This window comes from Protopterus annectens, chromosome 16.part0, assembly GCF_019279795.1.
Source record: "Protopterus annectens isolate FY-2018-M chromosome 16.part0, PAN1.0, whole genome shotgun sequence".
Classification (NCBI taxonomy): domain Eukaryota; kingdom Metazoa; phylum Chordata; order Ceratodontiformes; family Protopteridae; genus Protopterus; species Protopterus annectens.
This window is the reverse complement of record NC_056750.1, coordinates 46196667-46223284: the sequence shown is the minus strand read 5'-3', so window position 1 is coordinate 46223284 and position 26618 is coordinate 46196667. Positions and strand designations below refer to the sequence as shown.

The window sequence follows — 26618 nt, the reverse complement described above, 5'->3', positions numbered from 1 at the left end:
GAGAGGAAGAGCTACTCAAGACAATGAAGCTACTCAACATTGTTGGAGTTACAGCTGCACTCCTCCTGGTTAGCCTCCTTACAGCAAGGGCAGGTAAGGCTGAGAACGTAAAATATCATAAAGGGTAAATGAATATGAATGAACTTAGAATAAAATATCAATCCTGTGGGAGTTTGAATTCTCAATAACCACTTACATGTTGCATGACTACCAAAAAACAGTTCCTTGTGGCTAGCATGGCTTAGGTGATCCCCAAAATAATACAACACAGTGCATGAGAGTTCTTTTTGTTAGGTTGAAATTATCCAGTCATTGGTAAACAGTACATGATGCTGCTTTAATCATTGATAGTTATGGGGAAACCAGTTTCTGTTGATCACTCTATTTGATTTAGTGTCATAAAGAATTCTGAAACAAGAAATTAACTGGAAGAGCAGAGTATAATCATTTTGCCATATCACTGAACTGCCCACATTTTCACAGAATGTCCAGATTTTTGCTTCATACATTTGATCTGTTCCTTATAAAATGTGTTGTTTTCTGGTAAATCACCAAGGACTGAAGTCACTAAATAATGACATATATTTGAGTTTCGGACTTTATATCCTTCAGAAAAATACATGGCAGCACAACTCCTGTTATTCTAGCAACTTTCATAGGAGGTTACTAGGATAATGGCCCTTACAAGACTAGCCAAGAATTTATCCCCAAAAAGAAACCTCAGTCAGCACCTGTCACCCCTGTCAATGAGAGACACAGGTGGAACTCCTGGGACAAATTTGTGGTTTCCCATCCACTCAACAAGGTTGCGCTTGAAAAGGGTCAGTGAGGTGCTCTGTTTGACATGTATAGGAAGTCTGTTTCAGAGATGGGGCAGCCTGTGGGAGACAAACCTGTCTCTCCAGCAGGTTTTGTTGTTTTTGCATATTAGATTCATGCCTTTTGAGCAGGTAGTGCATGAGGAGTTAGACATATGGATACGGAGCATCTCTAGTAGGGCAGGGTCTGAGATTGCCTTGTAGGTGAGACACAGATCACTCCTGAGCAATCTGTGCAGTACCGAGCAGAGTACTAGTGATTTGAGCCTGTCTGCATAGGACAGGTGTTGGAGGCCATGGATTCTCTTTGTGAGATATTTCAGTGGCCTTTCCAGTTGATGCAGATGATTGGAGAGGTAATCCAAATGGGGCGTTATACTCAATTATTGGTCTAATGAGGGCGGAGTATAGAGAGGTAATAACCTCCTTTTTTTCTAGATGCAATCCTTTTACTTATGAGATGAACCAAGTAAGAGCAATATTTAAAACCTGTCACTATTTTTTGGTATTTGCCACTCCCCTATTATTTTAGGCTTTGTCCACATGTATTGTGATAAGAAGTTGACAGGTATGAGCATTACTGAAGTAGTTCGTAGTTAGCCCAATTGTTCTGAATCGGTTTCTGACAGAACTGGAGTTACATAGACAGAGAAGTAGTCCTCCTCTGCACTAGTGTGGTCAACAGCCACAGATGCATGCACCAATGGCATTGTTCCAATGGTATAAGCTTCTCATTCAACACAGCACAAACCTACCAGCAATACCATAGTCACCAGATGGCCACTTCCAATACCACTAAAGGAACAGTCATGTGAAGACAACATTTCATTATCAGAACAGATTTACATTGCCTTTGTTTTGTGACTCTGTAACTCCAAGTTTTAATTCATGTTCTCATGCAGTCTGGGAATGTTGCAGTGGTGGTGCTGCAGTAGCGTTGTCGCCTCACAGTAAGACGATGTCCTGTTCGATTCTCAGCTAGAGCGTCCTCTGGGTGGAGACATGCATGAATGGGCGTACCTTCGTTGAAGGTTGTGCGTCAGGGCTGGCAACTCGGCACGTAAAAATCTACTGCCAATCATTAGCGGACCGGAGTTCCACTGTGGCGACCCCTAACCAGGAAAAGCCGAAAGACTCAGCATGTAGTCTGGGAATATTCACATCAGGCCTTATACATTATTTACAAAGACATGGCAAAACATGATTGCAAATATCTTACATATAGCAGCAAGTCTCCATAAATTTTCAGAAATACTAATTTACATTGTGTACATGCATACATTAGCAGTAACATCATACCTAATGTTACTTTCTTCATTCTGGTGGCATAGTCTCTAGTCAGAGCATATGCTTTTTAAGGAAAAATGTTTTGTTAATGCACTTGTCTGTAAGATGTTTTGTTAATGCACTCATTAGTTGCAAAGAGCCATTTGTTGTGCCTTATTTGTTACTTTTCCAGTTATGCTACCTTTTGATGTGGACTGAGTCTCTAAAATCTCTGTGATAATCATTGAATTGACATGGATAACAAATGGACAAAAATAAGCCATCTTCTTCTTGCCTTTGCCATGTCCTTCCCATGTGAAAGTGTAGGACGTTCCAGAACAATACCTTGTGAAAAGAATAAAGATAAAAGGTGCTGTTTGTTCACCTACCAACATGGGTGTCTTCTTAATTCGTACAGCAAAATATCTAAACTTAACAATGCATTCATAAATAGCTGCACTTGCTGAAAATAACAGAAAAAGCAAAGCACAACAATTATAGTTTAACATACTAGTAAATGAGTAGATCCAAATTTATTATTTTTTTTAATCAAGATGAATAATTTATAAAAGCACTGGACTTATGGTATAGACACTGTGTTATAGATAATTGACAGTTTATGCAAAAGTACAGAAATACATCAGCCTGCTCCCCTGGCTTTGTGGCATACTAGGATGGAGACCTGACTGTGACCAAGATGATGTGAGTTCGATTACTAGCTTGGATATTAGAGGAGTCAGGCAGGGAGGGGTGGACAGAATGTCAGTCTTCAGTTCACCCAATTGTAGGCAGGATGTTGAGCTTTCTGCCCATGATCTAGCACCCCTCCCTGGTGATGGAGGTACTGGTGTAATCACACTAGATCAAATTGATGCTATGTGCTGTGCTGCAGGAAATATCAAGCAGCTCTACCTAGTTCGGGATCAACAAAAATCCATGATGGGCAAAGACAACATATATAATCCTGCCTGATCACTCCACTGCATGTTTCCATTTCCTATTCCCAACCTGCTGATAGTCACAGAAATCCCATCTTCACAAGGTCATACTGTGGACATTTTGTTAGGAGCAGTGGTAGGAGCAACAATGAGCAGCAGATGGTCAGTTGGAAAGGTATGTGTAGGGAGAAAAGTACCAGCCTGCTTAGCAGTTTTAGGTCATGTGCATATAAGAATTTTATTGGTTTCACTTTCTTAAATATGACCACATGACATTCTAAAACAGGATTGCATGTCACTGTATAAACGTACTCAATGTAATTTAGCTTACATCTCCAGCAGATTTACATTCACTGCATTTTAAAAAGTGTTGAGAATGGAATGATTTCTGGTTAAGTCTAAGTGAGTTCTTTGACTGAAAAACTTGGTGTATTAAACCAAAAAGTGACTATGGTCAGGGCCTGATTAACTTTCAGCAAGGTATTTGCCAAAGTACAACAAATAGCACATTGAAAAAATAAACACATTAGGTATCCTGGGACTGAATCACATTAGTAGCACAAATTATAAGATCAAGACAAGGACATAAAAGGTCACACTAAATAGAGTTCACTTAGTTGAACTATATATATATATATATATATATATATATATATATATATATATATATATACATGTATATATAAAAGGCTTATAATATAAGAACAGATAAAAGGATAAATGAAAATTTGCCTGCTGTGAAGGGAGAATTGTGACACTGCCAACCCAGCTATCTGGAATTTTGTAAATAATCATATGTCATTTGTGAATTTTAATATGATTCACATGCTTATCTTACAAATGTGAGAGAACTATGTGTTATGTGGATATTAAACTACTGGTACAGAAGTGTGTGTTGAACTGTATGCTATGTACTGAGCTTCAGGAATGCAACCACAGTGTACCCTACTGGAAAAGAACAGAAATGTATATAAACTATATACCTGTGGAAATTTATGTCATAATAGTAGAAGCTGGAACATACAGAGTTAACTTGCAAAACTTCAAGAAAATAAGTTGAAATTAAAAGTGTTTTATGATGTGCTATAAAAGTTAATGCAGCAAGGAGACAGGATGTCTAGCACTAGAAGTTTTTTTATATTGTCTTGGAGAAAAGCAATTGCTTTGTTTAAAATATAAAGTGTTTTTATTGCTCTTTGATTTCCTAGCAGCTGTACACTTCTGAAATATATGTATTTTTGGCACAGAGATGTTAAATTGTATCTGTTTAGCCTGGGAACTGAAGTCAGGTGACAAAGAGTGATGTCATCCGAGCCAACCCAGCTGGGATGTTGATTATTAATTTACGAAGTCTGTCAGAGAAAGACTTTGCATTTAGTATTTGTCTTTGGATCTGACAACATCCACTCATCTGTATTTGCCTTGTTAATAATAAGTAACTAAGGTACAGTGATTTATTTTAGATATAGATAGGAATATAGTAAAGATTAGTTTAGAAGTTTTCTGTATTTATTTTGACTGTCCTGCAATATTGTTTTAAAATATTTCCTGTGATTCTCAACTCTGTAGTCAATGTGTTGAGTTATTGAATATTCTTTTGTTCTTTTATTATTTATTAATAAATATATTTAAACATTTTAACTGTGGCTGGTTTGTTTAGAGATATTTAAGCTTTTACAGTATTTGCATATGTAAGTGGTGACACTGTATAAGCCACTCCAATAGCCTTGGTCTTGGTCACACTTACCATTTGGTTAATAGTAACATCACACAGTAGGATGGTCACCCTTTGGGTAGGGCCTTAGAGTAGCTGATAAGTAGTGGTTGGTTGCAGTGAAAACTCCCTTATAGTCTGGGCAGAAGGGGCCATAGCTAGTAAACCTGTGCCAGCCTTCCCCAGGAGTGTCTGTGTGTTTGTATATAACTCAAATCTCAAAGTGTGTGTGCGTGTGTGTGTGTGTGTGTGTGTGTGTGTGTGTGTGTGTGTGTGTGTGTGTGTGTGTGTGTGTGTGCGTGTGTGTGCATGTGTGTGTGCGTGTGTGTGCGTGTGTGTGTGCGTGTGTGTGTGTGTGTGTGTGTGTGTGTGTGTGTGTGTGTGTGTGTGTGTGCGTGTGCCAGCTCCTTGGGCAGGAACATGAAGCACTGGTTGGACAGAGAGGGTGCTGATAGTTTTGGCTTGACCACTTGGCTGAGATCTTAACCCTACAGCTGTGACAGTGGGGACTCTTACTGGGGATCTGGAGAAAGAGGAAGAAACCAGGCCCAGACTGACTGTGATCTCTGTGTGCTCTTAAGGGAAATTGTACTTTGCTGTATGAGTGCTTGCCATCCTCCGAATGTGTAAATCCCTCACTGGTGCTAGGGGTGAGGATTGAGGATCCTTGATTACTGTGCTTGTGCAGGGGCGTCACACCTGCATTAGAGGAATGACTTAAAGTATGGCAGCTTAAATTCAGTATGAAATAATGTATATCGTAAGCAATAACCTGTGAAAGTTGTACACAGGTGGAGAGGAGCCTAGAGCATCAGCAAAAACAGAAAGGGACCTGTCGGTACACATACCAGATGATCTAAATGTAACCAAGCATTACACAGTGTCATTTGAGGTAAGCAGAGTTCTAGCAGGTACAGAGAGAGGCATGTACAATAGAAAGCAAAACTTCATCTGTAGTACTGTGTGAAGTTCTGTGGACGTCAATGCTGTAGGAAGGATATAGACTATCTGGAGAAATGCAGCAAAAGGGGTAGCTGGCTTTGACCATAAATCATATAATAAAGAGAGATGTCAAGAGCTTAAGATATGCAAGTTGGAGATAGGAGACAGAAAGATATGATGCACACATTTAATATCTCCAGGAAATTCAGAGTCCTAATGGCTACACACTTTACCCCTTCCCTCCCCACCAGCATCCCTTCAGGAAATACCAAAAAAAAACTAAGTCCTTTTACTATTGCGAAGGAACAGGTTATCAGTGCTCTCTCTAAGTCCAAGAAAACTGTATCGATCGGTCTAGACAATATCCCAGGATGCCTACCAAATAGCATGAAACACGACCTATCAGGGCCTCCAGAATAGATAATAATCTAGCCTTTGACCATCACATGTCTACAAGACTGAGGAAATCATTCTATGTTGTGCAGCTTATAAACAAAGGTAGGTCCAAGAAGGTCATTGTTTCACTGTATTCAGCATTCTTCAGACTTATTAAGTACAATATCCCCTTTGGTATGCACATAACCAGGTGCATCCAACATTTGGAATATTCACAGGGGTTCTTCACTAAAAGAATACAGGGAATAAGTAACATGTCCTATGCAGACCACCTAGAAGCCCTATCCCTGTATTCTGTCTCCTACAGGCTATTGACAGCAGATCTATGCCTGGCATTCAAGGCATTGTCGGACCTCGCTTTAATGGATCTCTTGCATATCCACAAAACAAACAGCACCAGCATTAAATGTTTTAAAGACTTAAACATTGCCTTTGATATAAATAGGATGTGTTGGAAAAACAGGCATGTATCCTAAAGACTACCCTTTCTCTGGAAGAGATTCCCCATCCATGTGAAGCAGAGTTTCTCTATAACTGACTTCAAGTATATATATATATATATATATATATATATATATATACCAATAAAAACAGACAATAACCAGAAGAAAATATTAAATACTGAAAACTAAACTGGAGCGAAAAAAGAAAAAAAAACTACCATTCAAATAAAATAAATTCAAACCCTCTGATGTGTTAATAAGCTTTTGTTCCTTTAATGTGCTGGAACTTCTTCAGAATGAGCCATAATTCAAAAAACTGTAACATTAACAGTCAGAAAGCATCATAACTGTAACTATGTACACAATGTCCAATAAAACCTCCTTAGAACCTAATGACATAAATGATGGACAGATTACAGTAAAAGTGGGCGGGTAAGAATATAAAATTACACAATATAAGCATGTAGAACACAGCTACAGAAGCGACCTCAGTGCACATTTAAAATCTAAAGACTCATTTAAACCTGGGTAGAATTCAGCATTGAGTCTCAGTTACCCTTCAGTTCAAGCAACTGTAAACGGTTATCAGAATCACCAAACAAGTTAGGGACTTGTTCTAAAACAAGGAACAGAAACTTAGAGAAATCAGGGCACTTACAGCTATGTTTGCCAAGTGCATTTCTCAAGTCTTTGTGTCTGATCTCTGCATTATGTTATTTAATACTGTCACTTAACTTTCTTATAGTCTTGCCAACATAAAAACAATGGCATGTGGAGCAAATTGCAGCACAGACCACCAATGAACTGTTACAATTAAAACTTTTAACAAAAATCAATTTTAACTTTGCAATGTTTAAAAAAATAGGAGTTACTTCTGAGAATAAAATCACAGCAAACACAATAGCCACAAACTGTCATTTCTTTAAGGGTAGAACTACTATCTTTACAAGTCAACAAAAAAGGCTCATCTTTATTTTCAAAAAAATTATCTGAGTTTTAATTCTTTTAAAAGTGACATTAGGATGTGTCCCTACTAAATCCTTAATATTGTTGTCACTGAATAATTTTCCAGTTGTCTGTGATGACATCCCTAATGGCTTTTAAATCTCTATATACAGGAAGAGCAAAACTCAGAGAGCGGTCATCTTCTGTAAGAGTACTAGGAGAAGGAGTGAACCTATAGTCTAAGATGGGTTTGAATTTAGTGACCCTAGAGATTCTAACTTCATTTTTAATGTAGTGCAGTAAGACTTCAGGGTAATACTTCTCTTTAAACAAAGAAATTAACTTGTCAGACTCTAATTCAAAAACATCATCTTCACTAACAAGTCTGGATAATCCAACAAATTTGCCTTTAACTACATTTTTTTCATGAAGTGTGGATGTTGACTGTTAAAATCCAAATAACTGTTATGAAAAGTGTCTTTTCTGAAAATAGTGAAAGAAATCTTCCCTGCATTTTTATTAATCGAAAGGGTGGTAACTAAGAAAGAAACTGAAGACCCTTTGTTAGCTATGACAAATTGTAAAAAAACAATGCTCTTGGAGAAGGGCTGTACAAAAGAAAAGAGTTGCTGTTCAGTCCCATGCCACACAAAAAAATATATCATCAATATAACATTTGTATAGCTGGGTGAGGTGATAACCTGGCAGATGTATAAGAGTGTCTAGCTCCCATTTACTCAAAACTAGATTAGCAAAAGCTGGGGCCAGTTTAGATCCCATAGCCACACCAAGTACTTGTCTGTAAATGACCTTGTAAAAATTATTCTGTAAAACTAAGGCTAAAAGTTTGTAAAGGGTGTCTATTTTCTTCTTCGGGAACTTGGCAAACTTATAAAGAAAGTGTTTAATGTAGTTAAGACCTTCAGTATGAGGTACACTAGTGTGTAGCGCAACTACATCTAAAATTACCAAAATACTGTTGGTAAAAAGTTGGAAAAAGTTTTTGTTTCTTGTTTTAGAACAAGTTTCTGACTTTTTTTGGTGATTCTGATAGCCTTTTACAGTTGCTTGAACCGAAGTGGTAACCGGGACTCAATGCTGAATTCTATCCAAGTTTAAATGAGTCTTTAAATCTTAAATGTGTACTGAGATGACTTCTATAGTTATGTTCTACATGCTTATATTGTGTAATTTTATATTCTTATTGTTTTTACTGTAAACTGTCCATCATTTATGTCATTAGGTTCTAAGGAAGTTTTATTGGACATTGTGTACATAGTTACAGTTATGATGTTTTCTGACTGTTAATGTTGCAGTTTTCTGAATTTTGGCTCATTCTGAAGAAGTTCCAGCACATTAAAGGAACAAAAACTTATTAACACATCAGAGGGTTTGAATTTATTTTATTTGAGTGATAGTTTTTTTCTTTTTTCGCTCCAGTTTAGTTTTTAGAAGTGTTTTCAGTATATATATATATATATATATATATATATATATATATATATATATATATATACGCATGTGTGTGTGTATGTATGTATATACATATATATATATATATATATATATATATATATATATATATATAAATATATATATGTATATATATATATATATATATATGATATAGATAGATATAGTATATAAAATGTGAATGTAAAAGGCAGACTGCTCAGGATAAATAAGAAAAAATATTTTACAGTTAAATGGGTGATGGAACAGCTTTTCTGAAGTGACAAAATTAAAAAATATATATATATAGGAAAACAGAAAATAGCTGTTAGTTTAATAGGCTCTGTAGCTTTCCAGGAAGTAGAAATACAAACATAAGAGCCGGGTAAAACAGCTCTTATTTACAGTAAATGAATGGAGTGTTGCAGACCCTTTCATACTTTATATCCAGTTGTTTAGAAAACCTTGGAACAAGTAAGTATACCCTCACTGGTGTTGTGAGCGTCTAAGTGCATAACAGTGTGGGACAGAGGTTTGTATCTGACAGAGTACAAATGAGGCGGTATCTCATGAGATCAGAATATAGAGTGTTTTTGATATTTTTGTGCTGGTTTTGATGATATAAGAAAAGGATAAATGATTCATTCTGTTTTTAAAAAGTTTGTAATGTGGAATAGGCACAGCAGAAAGTTCTGAGGTTATGTAAAACATGCTATATCACTGGGATGAGCACTCCTCTTCTTTCCTTAGGAAGACATATCTTCAGGGAGAAAGAAGTTAGGTATACTATAAACTGTTTTTAATTGAGACTGTAGCACAGTTTGTATGAAATCAATGTCTGTACAGAAGGAAATGAGTGGGTCAAGCTACAATCTTAAATATGTTAGTTTATTTATTGCACAATTTAGTTAGTAAACTGGTTATTTGTGAATTATTTTTAGTCATGACTTGAGCAACAAGAGCAAGGAAAAATGCAGTGTGTGTGTGTGTGTGTGTGTGTGTGTGTGTGTGTGTGTGTGTGTGTGTGTGTGTCTGTGTTTTGATCCACAAAAGATTGAAAAACAACAGTAAGCCAATGTTTTTACATGGGGGAAAGCTGCACCAGCCCCCCTGCACCCCCCACACCCCCCCTACTTAAATATACCTACTCCGAGATCACACTATAGTGAAGGAAAGGAAAATCTCCCATTCTGCGTTGTACACATTAGCGCAAAATGGAAGATTTTCCATTCCTCCACTATAGTTTGGTCACAGAACATTCACATTTAAACTGCTAGGTTAGAGGGGGACCTGGCCCCCTGCAATAAGGTAAGTTAACTTTTTATTTTTTTAAACCTAAGGCTCCCATTCACAATTTCGAGTGAATGGAAGTTCGAGATTCTGGTCTCAAGATTATGAATTTCAAGCTTCCATCCATTCGATCTTATGAAGGGGAACTATATATATATATATATATATATATATATATATATATATATATATATATATATATATATATATATATATATGTATATGTATATATATATATATATATATATACACACACACACACACACACACACACACACACACACACACACATACATAGAAATATACGTGTGTGTGCGTGTGTGTGTATGTGTGTGTGTGTGTGTGTGTGTGTGTGTGTGTGTGTGTGTGTGTGTGTGTGTGTGTGTCTGCGTCTACACATATACAACATAAAATAGTTACTGTTTGTTATGGTTGAATTACACTGTAGAAGAGCTGGCACTTTTTTGACTATATCTTAATTTCTAATTACTTCATTTTGATCGGAGTTCTGTGATCGTGGAGGGAGCCAAAACTACCCGCGTACAAAACAGCATTAGAATATTTATGGCAGATATATATCTGTTAAATGGGGAATTTCTGTTTTTTGTGTATTTGAGGTGCGTTTCTACACAGAATGCTATAACTACAGATAGGAACAGTGTGTTTTCATTTGGTGAATTGTAATATTAGATGAATGATTTTCTCAACGATAGTGTTTTTAATATGAAATTTATTGATGTAGTGTGCTTGAACAAGTTCATGTTCGATCAATCATAATACACTCAGATGTATAAATGAAGGACTGGTGGGATAGAATCCCAAAAATTGAAGTTAAGAAGGAGAAATCATCACACTGAAATTCTTGATAACACACAAATATGTTTAAAATAATTAACTATATGATCTAAGATTCCATTTCCACTTATTGTATAGAAGCAGAGGCAGCTGTCTAATTTTGGGGGAAATCACTCCTAAATCAGTATGCTTGTTTTGTATAAACATTTGTGTTTTTACGTTATGTTATCTGCTCCCTGGGTGTATTTACAGTAATGGTGGTGCAGTATAATTTGTTCCAAACATCAACTTCTGACCTATGACTGTGCAACCTAAATATTCTTCTTGGGATTATCAGCACTGAAGAGAGGTAGTAACAGTGCCGTATATGTATGTCAAACTTTCACTTGTATGACTGTGGCATTCTTTTCACCCTTGCAGTTTATTTCTGAAATTAATGATTATAACAAATTATGCTGGGTGTTTCTAAACTGAAAGGATAAAGCTCTTAAAAAAAAAAACTCAACACCTACTTGTCCAGAGGCTCTTGATGGCCCATTGGCAATAACACCAGTGTAGTATGTTGGAAGTATTGGCTCTGAGTTCCAAATGAGAACAAATATTATCCTTTCACTTCTATGATTCAGTCATCATAATATATTTTAGCTACTATTTATTTTTGTATTATTTGCGAAATATTTTGAAATGTTTAAAATGCTTATGGAAATGCATAGTTTCTTAACATATGACCCTAGCACAAATTGGGCAATGCATAGATTACAGCATGTAAACTAAATGTTATAACAGCACTGGAAGGATATCATAAAATCAAAGTTGACTGTCCTTTTGCAGAAAAACGGAACACTGTGGAAAATGAGCTGAAGGAATATATACAAGACACCCGTGACCTTTCAGAAGATGCTAGTAAGTATTACTAATTCTTAGTTTGCATGAATCTCACTGAATCAGGGTCATTTGTTAAGGGTGGGGTAAAACACCATGTCTTATGTCATATTAACCACCGTGTATCTCGTACTAGTGTTAACAAGCAGCCTGTGGTGATGTACACCCCCTTCTTAGATCATACTGACTTCATCACACCATCCTACTAGGTACTACGGAGCAGCATTGGGAAAGGGGCAGTACCCCTTCAGTTCATATCAACCTTTCTGCACCCCTGCAATAGCATTATGAAGCAGCATGGGGGAGAGAGACAGTATACCCATTCATTCTTATGAACCTCAACCAGATTGTCTACAGCAATACTTGACAATGTTACAACTTGTCGGTCATAACTGGAAGAGATGCAGCCCGACCGTTGCATGTCACAGGAAATCATTGCAACTTCTACTTCTAATATCTATAATCTACTTCTTTTATTGTGAGACCCTGTTCTCCCTGGCTTTGAAAATAGGGGGTGGTTCCCCAAAGACAACCATATACTGCATGGATAGCACCCCACAGGCTCAATGCCACCCACAAGGTCTTGATCCTCCAAGCCATGCAATCATGATGGGAAGTACCATGCATGGGTACTCCTGCTATTGTTAAACGTTTGCATAAGAAGACCTGATTTCTAACATTACATCACACACTGCAGATTTCATCGGTCTGAAAATAAAGAACTGGGATTTTGATGAAGATGTGAGTCCAAGTTTTCTTTTTATAACTTGATATGGTCTGAAACCACAGCTGTTGGAAACAGAGAACAGCACAATCAGCCTGAGGAACCATATAACAAGAGCCAGTCTTTTAATTCAACACTTCATATTCAGATAGAGCTGGAAAGGAGCTCTAAGGGCTTAACCACTGATTGCATGACATGGGAGACTTGAAAAACCTAGTAGGAGCTGTCTGGATACTAGATAACTCTCACTAAATATGCCATTCTCATATGCCAGTTTGATCCATCATCTTCCTTTAGAAAATTGAATAACTTTACCTGGAACCATTTAAGTTTTAAATACTTGGATATTCTCCTCACTTCAGCTCCTTTGATCACTAGAGATCCTAATAATAAGGCTTTTATCTACTCTATACTTTCAAGAAATTAGACAACTTTGGACAGAATTTTCTGTTGAAGCTTTTGATCCTATTTCACAAAATGCTTTTTATTTCACAGGTCCACCCCTTCAACCTTATTTTTAAACAGAAGTAGGATAATGAGATGTTTTGTATTCCTTTGGTCAACTGGAAGGTTCCATGTGGGCCTTCTCCCACATTATGCTCCAAAAAGAGAGGAGGCCTTAGATTTCTCATCCTGCTCACCCACTATCAGACATGTATTACTAGGATGGCTTTGTGCTAGTGGCAGGTCCTGGGGTCTTGGTTGAGCCCTCCAAGCCATCTCTTCAAGCAAACTCTCTTTCACCAGATCTTTGTGGCTTTGTTTGAGGGGCCAGTCAGCTCTTCCCCACATCAAACTGTGTTAAAAGCTTCTGCCCTGGGTTAGCAATGAATATAAAATCATTTAAGCTCCTCTCAATATTTAAATACATATTTTATTATTCTTATAGGTTTGTTATGGACTGTATACACCAAGAGTGTTTTTTGTGTGGTATGCATGTGTGTGAGTGCATGTGTGTGTGTGATTCTTGCTTCAAGATCCTGCTCTGAACTCCTTTCCTTTCAAATCCTTTTGGTGACAAGGCCTAAAGCTACACTTTCATTAGTTCTCTGATCACAGTCTTAAGTAATTTGAAGATCTTTATCATATGTAACTAAAGGCAATTCTCATTTTTCCTGCTTTGACAACTTCATCACTTACTCCAGGGTAGGTTTAAAACTCCACCACCCTCTCTCATATTCCATTCTTCCCAGATTTGCTCTGTACCTATGATATTTGTGCATGACGCTACTAAGTCTGCTGTAAAGTACATTCTGTTATCTTCCATCACCTACAAAATGAATGGCATGAGACGGACATTTATTGTAGATCACTTTACAACGAAGAGTTGTAAATCATACTTATGACCTCCTTGTATCTGAGTGGTACTTAAATTGTGATTTTTCTTATGGAAGTACCTTCATCATCCTTTCTTCACCCTAAAAAAAGACAGATAAATTCTTCCTGGCAGTGTCAGTATTCTGCTGGATATGTCATGATGGTTCTGTTGAAATTTGACTACTCATATTAAGATGCTGTCCTGTCCTCTCAGTTTTGGGGTCATGTAGACTCTGGTTGTTGACATCTGCTGGGTAAGCCAGTCTTCTTTGGCTCAGACTTGGTGACCTTTACTCTTCCTGATAGTGCACCAACTAGATGCCTTCTTTCTTCTTATGATTGCAATGGCTACTGAAAAAAACAACTGTTACTCATCAGTAGATGTCTCATTCCTCTGTCAGGCTTGACTGCTGGTATATTGTACACCAAGTTCATCATGTGTACCTCAAGAAAGCCACAGTAGCAGGGCCATATAATTTAAGTCACCCTGTGAAGTGTTCCCTCTGTAAATTTTGGGATTAGTTGAAGTGGACCTCACTCATTTAATTGAGTGATGGTGCAGGTCTGTACAACCCTTCTTTTTAACTCTGTTTATGACTTTAGAGGACAGCTTGAAGTATCTGTGGGAACAGAACTGTGTCCTGCAGATCTACGGTTCTATTCCTACCTCATCAGCTCCTTTATTCCCAGACAGATATTAGCATCTCTTCATCCCCTTATCTTTACTGTACTTCATGCTTTTTTAATTACTTAGCTTTATTTTTGTTTGTGTAATCTTTTCATGTGAATATTTTAAGTAGTCAGTAAGGGTGTCTTAATACCTGGCAATTTATTTTTGTTTGTGTAATGTTTTCATGTGAATATTTTAAGTAGTCAGTAAGGGTGTCTTGTTACCTGGCAATTTATTTTTGTTTGTGTAATCTTTTCATGTGAATATTTTAAGTAGTCAAAAAGGGTGTCTTGATACCTGGCAATTTATTTTTGTTTGTGTAATCTTTTCATGTGAATATTTTAAGCAGTCAGTAAGGGTGTCTTGATACCTGGCAATTTATTTTTGTTTGTGGAATCTTTTCATGTGAATATGTTAAGTAGTCAGTAAGGGTGTTAATACCTGGCAATTTATTTTTGTTTGTATAATCTTTCTATGTGAATATTTTAAGTAGTCAGTAAGGGTGTCTTAACACCTGGCAATTTATTTTTGTTTGAGTAATCTTTTTGTGTGAATATTTTAAGTAGTCAGTAAGGGTGTCTTAATACCTGGCAATTTATTTTTGTTTGTGTAATGTTTTCATGTGGATATTTTAAGTAGTCGGGTGTCTTAATACCTGACAGTTTATTTTTGCTTGTGTAATCTTTTCATGAGAATATTTTAAGTAGTCAAAAAAGGTGTCTTGATACTTGGCAATTTATTTTTGTTTGTGTAATCTTTTCATGTGAATATTTTAAGTAGTCAGTAAGGGTGTCTTAATACCTGGCAATTTATTTTTGTTTGTGTAATGTTTTCATGTGAATATTTTAAGGAGTCAGTAAGGGTGTCTTGATACCTGACAATTTATTTTTGTTTGTATAATGTTTTCATGTGAATATTTTAAGTAGTCAGTAAGGGTGTCTTAATACCTGACAATTTATTTTTGTTTGTGTAATGTTTTCATGTGAATATTTTAAGTAGTAAAAAAGGGTGTATTGATACCTGGCAATTTATTTTTGTTTGTGTAATCTTTCCATGTGAATATTTTAAGTAGTCAGTAAGGGTGTCTTAATACCTGGCAATTTATTTTTGTTTGTGTAATCTTTTCATGTGAATATTTTAAGTAGTCAGTAAGGGTGTATTGATACTTGGCAATTTATTTTTGTTTGTGTAATCTTTTCATGTGAATATTTTAAGCAGTCAGTAAGGGTGTCTTGATACCTTGCAATTTATTTTTGTTTGTATAATGTTTTCATGTGAATATTTTAAGTAGTCAGTAAGGGTGTCTTAATACCTGGCAATTTATTTTTCTTTCTGTGTAATGCTTTCATGTGAATATTTTAAGTAGTCAGTAAGGGTGTCCTAATACCTGACAATTTAGTTTTGTTTCTGTAATCTTGTCATGTGAATATTTTAAGTAGTCAAAAAGGGTGTCTTGATACCTGGCAATTTATTGTTGTTTGTGTAATCTTTCCATGTGAATATTTTAAGCAGTCAGTAAGGGTGTCTCAATACCTGACAATTTAGTTTTGTTTCTGTAATCTTTTCATGTGAATATTTTAAGTAGTCAAAAAGGGTGTCTTGATACCTGGCAATTTATTGTTGTTTGTGTAATCTTTCCATGTGAATATTTTAAGCAGTCAGTAAGGGTGTCTTAATACCTGAGAATTTATTTTTGTTTGTGTAATCTTTTAATGTGAATATTTTAAGTAGTCAAAAAGGGTGTCTTGATACCTGGCAATTTATTTTTGTTTGTGTAATCTTTTCATGTGAATATTTTAAGTAGTGAGTAAGGGTGTCTTAATACCTGACAATTTATTTTTGTTTGTGTAATGTTTTCATGTGAATATTTTAAGTAGCCAAAAAGGGTGTTTTGATACCTGGGAAATTATTTTTGTTTGTGTAATCTTTCCATGTGAATATTTTAAGTAGTCAGTAAGGGTGTCTTAATACCTGGTAATTTATTTTTGTTTGTGTAATCTTTTCATGTGAATATTTTAAGTAGTCAGTAAGGGTGTCTTGATACCTGGCAATTTATTTTTGTTTGTGTAATCTTTTCATGTGAATATTTTAAGTAGTCAGGAAAGGTGTCTTAATACCTGGCAATTTATTTTTGTTTGTGTAATGCTTTCATGTGAATATTTTAAGTAGTCAGTAAGGGTGTCTAAATACCTGACAATTTAGTTTTGTTTCTGTAATCTTTTCATGTGAATATTTTAAGTAGTCAGTAAGGGTGTCTTGATAACTGGCAATTTATTTTTGTTTGTGTAATGTTTTCATGTGAATATTTTAAGTAGTCAGTAAGGGTGTCTTCATACCTGGCAATTTATTTTTTTTGTGTAATCTTTTCATGTGAATATTTTAAGCAGTCAGTATGGGTGTATTGATACCTGGCAATTTATTTTTGTTTGTGTAATCTTTTCATGTGAATATTTTAAGTAGTCAGTAAGGGTGTCAATACCTGGCAATTTATTTTTGTTTGTGTAATGTTTTCATGTGAATATTTTAAGTAGTCAAAAAGGGTGTCTTGATACCTGGCAATTTATTTTTGTTTGTGTAATCTTTCCATGTGAATATTTTAAGTAGTCAGTAAGGGTGTCTTAATACCTGGCAATTTATTTTTGTTTGTGTAATCTTTTCATGTGAATATTTTAAGTAGTCAGTAAGGGTGTCAATACCTGGCAATTTATTTTTGTTTGTGTAATGTTTTCATGTGAATATTTTAAGTAGTCAAAAAGGGTGTCTTAATACCTGGCAATTTATTTTTGTTTGTGTAAAGCTTTCATGTGAATATTTTAAGTAGTCAGTAAGGGTGTCTCAATAACTGACAATTTAGTTTTGTTTCTGTAATCTTTTCATGTGAATATTTTAAGTAGCCAGTAAGGGTGTCTTGATACCTGGCAATTTATTTTTGTTTGTGTAATCTTTTCATGTGAATATTTTAAGTAGTCAGGAAAGGTGTCTTGATACCTGGCAATTTATTTTTGTTTGTGTAATCTTTTCATGTGAATATTTTAAGCAGTCAGTAAGGGTGTCTTAATACCTGACAATTTAGTTTTGTTTGTGTAATCTTTTCATGTGAATATTCTAAGTAGTCAGTAAGGGTGTCTTGATAACTGGCAATTTATTTTTGTTTGTGTAATGTGAATATTTTAAGTAGTCAGTAAGGGTGTCTTGATACCTGGCAATTTGTTTTTGTTTGTGTAATCTTTTCATGTGAATATTTTAAGCAGTCAGTAAGGGTGTCTTAATACCTGGCAATTTATTTTTGTTTGTGTAATCTATCCATGTGAATATTTTAAGTAGTCAGTAGGGGTGTCTTAATACCTGGCAATTTATTTTTGTTTGTGTAATGTTTTCATGTGAATATTTTAAGTAGTCAGTAAGAGTGTCTTGATATCTGCAATTTATTTTTGTTTGTGTAATGTTTTCATGTGAATACTTGAAGTAGTCAGTAAGGGTGTCTTGATACCTGGCAATTTATTTTTGTTTGTGTAATGTTTTCATGTGAATATTTTAAGTAGTCAGTAAGGGTGTCTTAATACTTGGCAATTTATTTTTGTTTGTGTAATGTTTTCATGTGAATATTTTAAGTACTCAGTAAGTGCGTCTTGATACCTGGCAATTTATTTTTGTTTGTGTAATGTTTTCATGTGAATATTTTACTTAGTAAGGGTGTCTTAATAACTGGAAATTTATTTTTGCATGCTTAATGATTATATTTCAGTTTTATTTGCAAAATGAAATGTAGCCCTACTGAATACTATTTTATACTTTTGTTAAAATGGAGTCTAAATAATTCCGCTGCCCAACACATCCAAAATGATCACCTACCCTGCACACTACTTTATTATCATCCTTGAGAAGAGCTAATGCACACCAGGATGGATATCCTAGCCTCTTGGTGCTACTTTCTTTAATTTTTGGTTGCCTGATATCCTACTAAACACACTACACACTGCACATGTTCCCTGCAGTCTAACTACGTACTTAATATTTCTCCTGCTGAAGCATAACCATCAGCTGTTTTGTTACTATACAGCGCTATCCTTTGTTATGTTCCTTCTTTTATGATGTAACCAGATTCTCAACTCCTTACACCAATCCTGGTGAGGATTTCCTACTTCTTTCTTATTAATTTTCCTAACCATTTAACCCCCCCCCCCCCCACACACACACACACACACACACACACACAGACACACCACACACCCCACACACTCACACATGCACACACACACACACACACACACACACACACACACACACACACACACACATACACAAACACACTTCTAACATTAACTATTTCTAAGAGTGTCTTTTAGTTCCCTAAAACAACCTTTCTAATCTAGCTTCCTATCACTAATATCTCAATTCTCTTTTTTTTCTGCCACCTGACTCTTATAGGTTCATAGGTTCATACTAGGCTATCTGCCCTAGGGCATTTATAAGCCTAGCCAGAATGTGTTTGGCTTTCTCCACCCATTTTAAATTTATTTTGCTATGCCCTTTTTCAAGGTTAGTATACTGTGCCTCTGTCTAACAGTGACACAGAAGTGATACCCGGGGTAAACCTATGATCTCCCATCCACTCATCAAGATTCCTCTTGAAGAGAGTCAATGAGGGACTCTGCCTAACCTGGACTGGGATTGGGAAGGGAGCCTCTGGGTTATGAATCTGTCCCTCCAGCATGTCCTATTTATTTCAGTGCTGAGGTTCAAGTCTCTCGAGCGCGTAGCTCGATGGGATTTGGATTTTCTGAGGTGCAGCATGTCCATTAATTCCAGGTTGGACATGGCTTTATACGTCAGGCACAGATCGCCTCTGAACAGGCGGTATGCCACTGAGTAGAGCTGGAGTTTCTTTAACCGGGCAGCATATGGCATCTGTTTGAGCCCTTTGATCCTCTTGGTGAGGTACTTTTGGGGTCTTTCCAGTTGCTGCAGGTGTCTGGTAAGGTACATCCCAAAAGGGGCATTGTACTCAATTATGGGCCTGATGAGGGATGAGTAAAGAGGCACAATGACCTCCCCTGATCTAGATGTGAATCCCTTCTTGATTAGGTGGGCTATATAAAATGTTTTTCTAACCACTTTGGCCACGTGGTTGCCTTCTATGTTCCTGCGTTCACCCTTCTGAACAAGAGCTCTAAGAACTGTATGAATGGATTATGATAAACGTCCAACTTCACCTCAACATATTAAGTATATAAATGTGTCACCTCAAAATACTTCCAACACATATAGCATTCTGTTGCCTCATCCTGACTGAAATAGAACCTCTCTAACCTCTAATCCACTAGATTCTGGAGGTAAGATACCAACTATGCTTTACACTTGCTGGTCACCCACTGAATCAGTGCACCTTAATTACACTAATTACTTCTTCCCCATGCCTTTTAATCTGAAGAACCCTGTTCTACACCCAGTCCCTTCCATCTTCCGCCTATTCTCACAGCAATTCTTATATTCATCATACTCTCAGACTGCTTTTCTGAGATGGCCCGATATGTTTTGTATCTTGTGTACTGGTTTTGTTAAAGAAGGGGAAAACATTTAACGTCAGCTCCAGTGGTATAGGGGTCTAACTACTAGACCATGACACAAGTGACCAGGGCTTAACTAGCAGCCCCAAAACCAGAGCAGAAAATGAGGGGAGAAGGAGGAATAATGTGGTTATGCCCACTCACCTGTGTCAAGGGGAAGGTGTGAGGCACGTGAAGGGGCAAGCATGTGGCTGCACTACTGTCAGTCTGCACCAGGAAGCACAACAGGTAGATGAAGGGTGGAACCACAGGTGAGGAAATGGACCACCAGAGAAGTGGGACTTAACTTGTCTTTCCTATTGTGCGCCCCTTAAGCAGGTGGGAAGTTAAGATAGACATGTCATCACAGAGGTGGAGGCATTCACCTGCCTAGGTCCAGATGCTGATAAAGCAAACCTGGAACCAGCAAAGAGGAAAAAAGGGTTCACTATACTGCACAACCATGGTATGGCAGTCTCTCCTTGGACAGATGCCCTAGCAGCTGTAGGGGAACAAACAGGCTGACTGGGTATTCAAGGAGGTGAACTGATGGTTAGTTCAGTGTCACTGAAAGACAAAAAATCCAGTATTATGGTGAACACATATAACTTTTGGATCCAGTACTGTAGATCTCCAGGTGATGGAACCAACAATATTATGTCCCTAGGTCATTTCTTCTGTGTGCTTGTTATGACAGATGATACTGTTGGAAACTTTGGCCCCAAAGGAAGGTTTCAACCTAGTAGTCACATCCAGTATGCAATGTTTGCAAAGTTCTGAGAAAAGGCCATGAAGCAGCTGCACAAATATCCAAGAAACTTTACAGAAGAGCACCATGGATGCAGAGACAGCTTTGGTCATACTCTCTTCGAAAGAAGATTGCAATTTTCCATGTTTTTTATACAAAAATATAAGGGAATTAAGAGTCAGATAGGCATTACCTGATAAGTTTCTTCCTCTGGAATTTTTGGAGAAGGAAACAGTCATGTTTTTAATTGATTTTTGTTTAGTCTACATCACAATTGAACTCCTAGTTACATCTAAACAAAAAGATAAATACATTCTTCAACAAGTAACAAAGGAGCTATTCTCCACTGTATTTTGAGATGACGACAGGCAAGTGACAGACCAACTTTAGTTGGTCTCCATGACCCTCTTAGGCATGTAAGAAGGGTTGGTATGTAATGAAATTCTTTGTTTGTGAAACCTAAGGTGAACTAGGTTCATAAATAAAGGCTTGTAAGTTAGAAATTTTCCTAGCTAAAGTTAGTTACCAAAAACAAACATTTCCAAGACAAAAACTTCAGCTCAGCTAAAACAAATAGTTTGAATGGTGAAAGAATCAGCTTCTCGGTGCAAGAAAAATACAAACATCACTCTCTATCAAACCATGAGAGAGAGAGGCCAAAGACTTGAAGTCTCAGCAACCATGAAAGTTGGGAATAGCCACTAGATGGGCCTTGACAGATAGAGAGCTAGGACCTACTAAACTATAGCAAGAGGATCTGAAAAGGAGCTATGCCCATAACAAGTGACCACAAGAAAATCTTTGTCATCTGTTCTTCAAAATGGTTTTGAGTGGCAGGACAATGTGAAGAAAAAATAATGGATGGCATTCTACAAAAAATTCTCCTGATCCGAGTACTTGCAAAATGGAGTAGGCATGCTGCCAGCTTTATAACACTGAGATCTAGATGGGCCTTTTTTTCAGATGGGTGTTTCAAGATGCAAATGTGACAAGGAAGGTGGAGTGGAGTGGTCTGAAGAAAATGCTGATGCATGAAAAACAATATCTATCTGGGCCAAGAAGGAGTCACCAGGCTTACCTTCACCCATCACTTTCTGGCCTTACACTAGATGCACGAAGATGTCCTGACACTTGTTAGAAGGGGAATAAGGGTGAAATACCTGCAGCTTTTCAGATTTGAAAGGAAGGCAGAAATAGTAAACAGGTGACACAACTTGTACATTTTTTTTTGCCATTGAAAGATGCTGAGCAAGCAGTTGACTTCCTTAGGATGTGGACTTCCAAGAGGAAAAGGGTGTTTCTGAAGGCCCACTCCCAAACTTTATGGCTTGCCTGTGTAATAGATGGTGGTGTGGACCTTCTTTCTTGCTGATATGTTAGACTACTGCCTTGCCAACTCTTGAAATAACCACTTGGCTACCTACTGAGTGGGTAGGGCTATTGTTTTTTTAAACTCTTTCAGATTAATTACTATCACTCCTTTACCTGCTACACCAGAGAAAGATAACATGCACATCAAATTAGATCCAGTTTAAAAAGATAATAACTTTCCAAAAACCCATTACTAATTTAAAGTTTGTTGCTCATGTTTCTCATTCATTGGCCCATCTGTAATGTCAATCCAAAAATAGTTTGTGAAGAATCTCAAGGAATTTAAAGAGTGTATTTTAACTACAATCTAGGAAAGGGACAGCTGCAGGTACTCTGATAAATCAGTAGGGTGACCCAAGAAGCTACCAAATATAACTGGCACTCTCTCTTTGGTTTTTGCTGCTAATGCAGACCAAGCATTAAGAAGACACATCTGGCTAGGTAGAACTGCTACATATGCTTTGTTATTGTGTTTAACTTTTAATGTAAATCTGTAAGCTACTCTATTCCACAGTATTATCAGCCTTGATGTACCTTTGTTTTCTTTCTCCAAAAATATCAATTTTAGCTTCTGCTGTTATACTATTATGAGCTTTTTTCTCTGTACTTTTGCCAATGTCCAAGGTTGTAGCTGCAAACTGTCCATTTTGAAGTATTCCAAAGACAGGATACATTTGCATCAGAACACCAAATAAACAAATACATGTGCTTGCTCAAAAATTGTACTTTATATGATACTGAAGCATTGTGGGTCTCATTATCAGTACATAAACAGATTTTCTAGGTCCAGCATACAGAATGCTATTCCTTTATTTCATTTACACACTCTGACTTCAAAGGAAATGAGTGTCTGAGTTTATGAACTCTATACAGTTTGAGAAATGATGGACCCCCCCCCCCCAATTCCGTTGAGGGACGTCACCAATGTCTTTTAAAATTATATGAGTTGGGATTCATAAAGAGTTCTCTCTGATATGATATATGTTTCATTTATATGTTTCACAAACACAGATGGCCATTCCATGTAGTGGACTAAGCAGCTATGAAATTCTTAAATCTGTCGTTTTAAGTGGTCCTGCTCCAAACTGCTTAGTTACGCAGTCCATGATAGAATGATGAATCAAGCTATTTATACAGCTGAGCTGGTTACTATTCTGCTAGACTAACATATGGATGCTGTATGGTTTATTTAATGCACACCCATGCACACCTCAAACAGAACACTTATTAAATGATACTGCCAAGAGGACAGGGGTGGTAGCACCTAGCTTCTAGTGCTAGACAGTACCTAGAGCACTGACTCAACTTCATACCAGCCCTTACAGAGCTCTGCAGAGATTTATATATTACCAATACAAGTCCAGCTTAACTTGCCATATCCCAGGTATTTTAGCATACACCTTCATCTACTCTGCATCACCTACACCCTTCAGCTACTAACTGGAGGGGTATTCATCTACATAGTTGGAAGAGGTATTTCTTGATACGCCCCAGAATAGAAGACAGTGACAGAAGACATATGTAATTCTGCAATTACAGGTGATACCCTGAATTTAAACTGCAAACAGCTATAATGAAGCTTATACTCTGCATAAAATTCCTTCTGCATGGAATAAAGCTTGCATGACTTCAACGCAAAATATTTACGCATATAAAAGGTTTATTTTATGGTATATTTAATGTTTGGTACTAAAAAAAATGTTTGCTACTGTATATTCCTTAAGATCTTTAGAAGCTTCTCTTCTAAAAAACAGTCCATTTAAATATCATTTTAGAAGAAGATATATTCTAACAGTCTTGATTTGTTATTCATCTTCACTATGCTGAAGGTGTCTAATAGTTACCATCTGCCACCTTAATAGCAAGATAGTATTTTAAGTGCACCATAAAGTTTGGTTGTGAACTTAAACTAAAACATATCAATAAAACTGTTTTTGTAAAAGCTCATTGTTTTCTGTGAAATTATACCATTTTATTAGATGATCTGTATCTGCTCACAACCAGACACATTTGTAACTGCTGATAAAGAAACAATGATAAAGTGTGAATAACATGATCAATAAGCAACATTTATTTAATTAACTGAGAGGGCTGATTGTAAACAGAAGACTGGATTATAGGTGGCACCTGTAAAGAATTGAACTTCTGATGTAATCTTTCTTTTGCAGAGCAACATGATGTCTCAGCAGGTGATCTGGAGGACTTAGAGAAAGAGATCAGTGAACTAGCCGGTAACCTTGGTGAGTGCAGTGTTCTTTTAGTTCTTTCAATTTAGAGAAATGTAAGGGCTTTAGCAAAATAATGGATTTTGCAAATTAATGGGTAGCAACAAACACTCCACCACTCCCAGTCATTAGCAGGATATTTTCTGGACTGTACTTATCTAGTAACTCTTTCTGATAAATTCCACATTATATTGTTTGTGAACTTCTGGCATAAAGCTAAATTGGTCCACACAACAAAATAAAAGGAATGTGGTGCTGCAGATTAATGAGAATCTGCTGTAGAATGGTAACAGTTTACAGTACAGGAGCATTTCTAGAAAGACTGAGAAGATTTATTGTTGCCTCAGGGGAAGAAACAGGAAACGATATGCCACCTCCTAGCATGCCTGTGTGTAGAACATCATGACCTCCTCCAGGAATGTAGACATCGCAGAAGATACTAACAAAATAACACTTGGCCCAAGAAAGGCAAACACGTTTATAATGAGATGGAAGTGAATGTCTATGAGAAGAAACTGAAGAACTACAGTAAATGTTACGATAGCAAATAGCAACAAGGCTAAGACTTTTAAATATCTTTCACAGATAAACAGAGAGCTCAACAGAAGCCTCCACAAACAGGACAGACTTTGAAAAATGATGATAGAAAAAGAAAGGGGGGATTTGGGAGCATACGAGGAAACTGTGGTAAAAGCAAAAGAGAGCTTTCAATGGAAAGATATGACTTAAATGACACCAGATAAAAACAAATTCATAGGTTCACAGCGAACAAAAATCTGACATAGGTATGTGGGGTAAGTTTGACTGCCATAACAGAGGGACTTGTTCTGTAAATAACTCCAGTACTCATCCTGTCCTGACCTAGCATTTATTTATCCTTTGTTGACTAGGTTAGTCTCACTAGGCTAGTGGCCTCTTTTCAGGGAGTCCCAACGTGGTATTTATACTACTGCTAGGGGAAATTTGGCCAGGACATCAGGGAATTTCCCCTTCTCTTTTTGATAGGTGCTATGGGATCTTTTACATCTTCAGTTAACTTCTCATCTGAAGGATGGCACACCCCTCTGATGCTGCATTGCACTGTCAGTGATTTGAAAATTATTCTAATCACCTGGGGTAGGTATACATCTTCTGGCTCCAAAGGTGAGCATGGGACCTTTTGAGCTACTAACTTACTGCAGGTACTTGCAGTGCATATTTTGTCCTAACATAACAGAGGGCTTGTACTGCAGGTACCGCCAGTATCCACCCTGTCCTGACTTAACAGAGGAGCTTATACTGCAAATACCTTCAGGTAAACATAATATTCATTCTGTCCTGACATAACAGAGGGACTTGTATTGAAGGTACTTCCAGATGGTCATCCTGTCCTGACACAAAAGAAGGAATTAGAATGCTTATACCTCTAGTACTAATCAAATCTTAATACGTTTTTTTATTTTATTCATGTATCTGATATTTAGGTGAACTCAACTACAGAAGTGTTTTTTTTTCAGCCACAAGCTTGTTAGTAACAAGAAATTGAAATAAATGCAAATGTGTATAACAGGAGGAACACAATAAAGAACATGAAAACAGACAAGTTGTGTGGAGTGTATCTGCATGCCATTACAAAGTAAATCCTCCTAAAATAATCAACAGCATTTAATTAACTGTAATTTATTCTCTGCAAAGACTTAAGCAGAGGTCCACTTGGAGTACAGTGAGTCTGGCACCTCTCATTAATACATCAGTAGGAAGAAACAGAAAGATCTATGAACCTGAAGTAGTAAGTACATAGTGTTGTACATTGCTAAAAGGTAGCCACAGTTACTCCCCTACTGCATCTGTGTTAAATCAATACATAAGTGAACTCTCAAGATTCAGATAAATTTATGTAAAGAAGTTAAATATTAATCCCAGCTGGTACAACATTCTGAGAAACCTTCACTACTAGTTTCACATAATTACTCTGCAGTGCTGAGGGACACTAGGGATGCTTCTGGTAGCCTTAACACTGTAGGGCATTTTTAGCTTCCTTCCTAAGGATGGGCAGTGGCTAAAGTGTAAATGTATGAGGATTAACATGGATATGAAGGGAACAGAGATCAGGGAAATGGTGTAGGGGAGCATTCAGCCTTTTATAGTGTGACACAC

General features: G+C 36.8%; 1 long non-coding RNA gene across 1 annotated transcript; it reads left to right on the top strand.

Moving 5' to 3' along the window:
• On the top strand, window positions 1–24497 carry LOC122790951. The gene is made up of 3 exons (XR_006363052.1): window positions 1–93; window positions 11831–11902; window positions 24426–24497. It is a non-coding gene; the product is annotated as an uncharacterized LOC122790951 (long non-coding RNA).
• Window positions 24498–26618: the final 2121 nt, after the last annotated feature.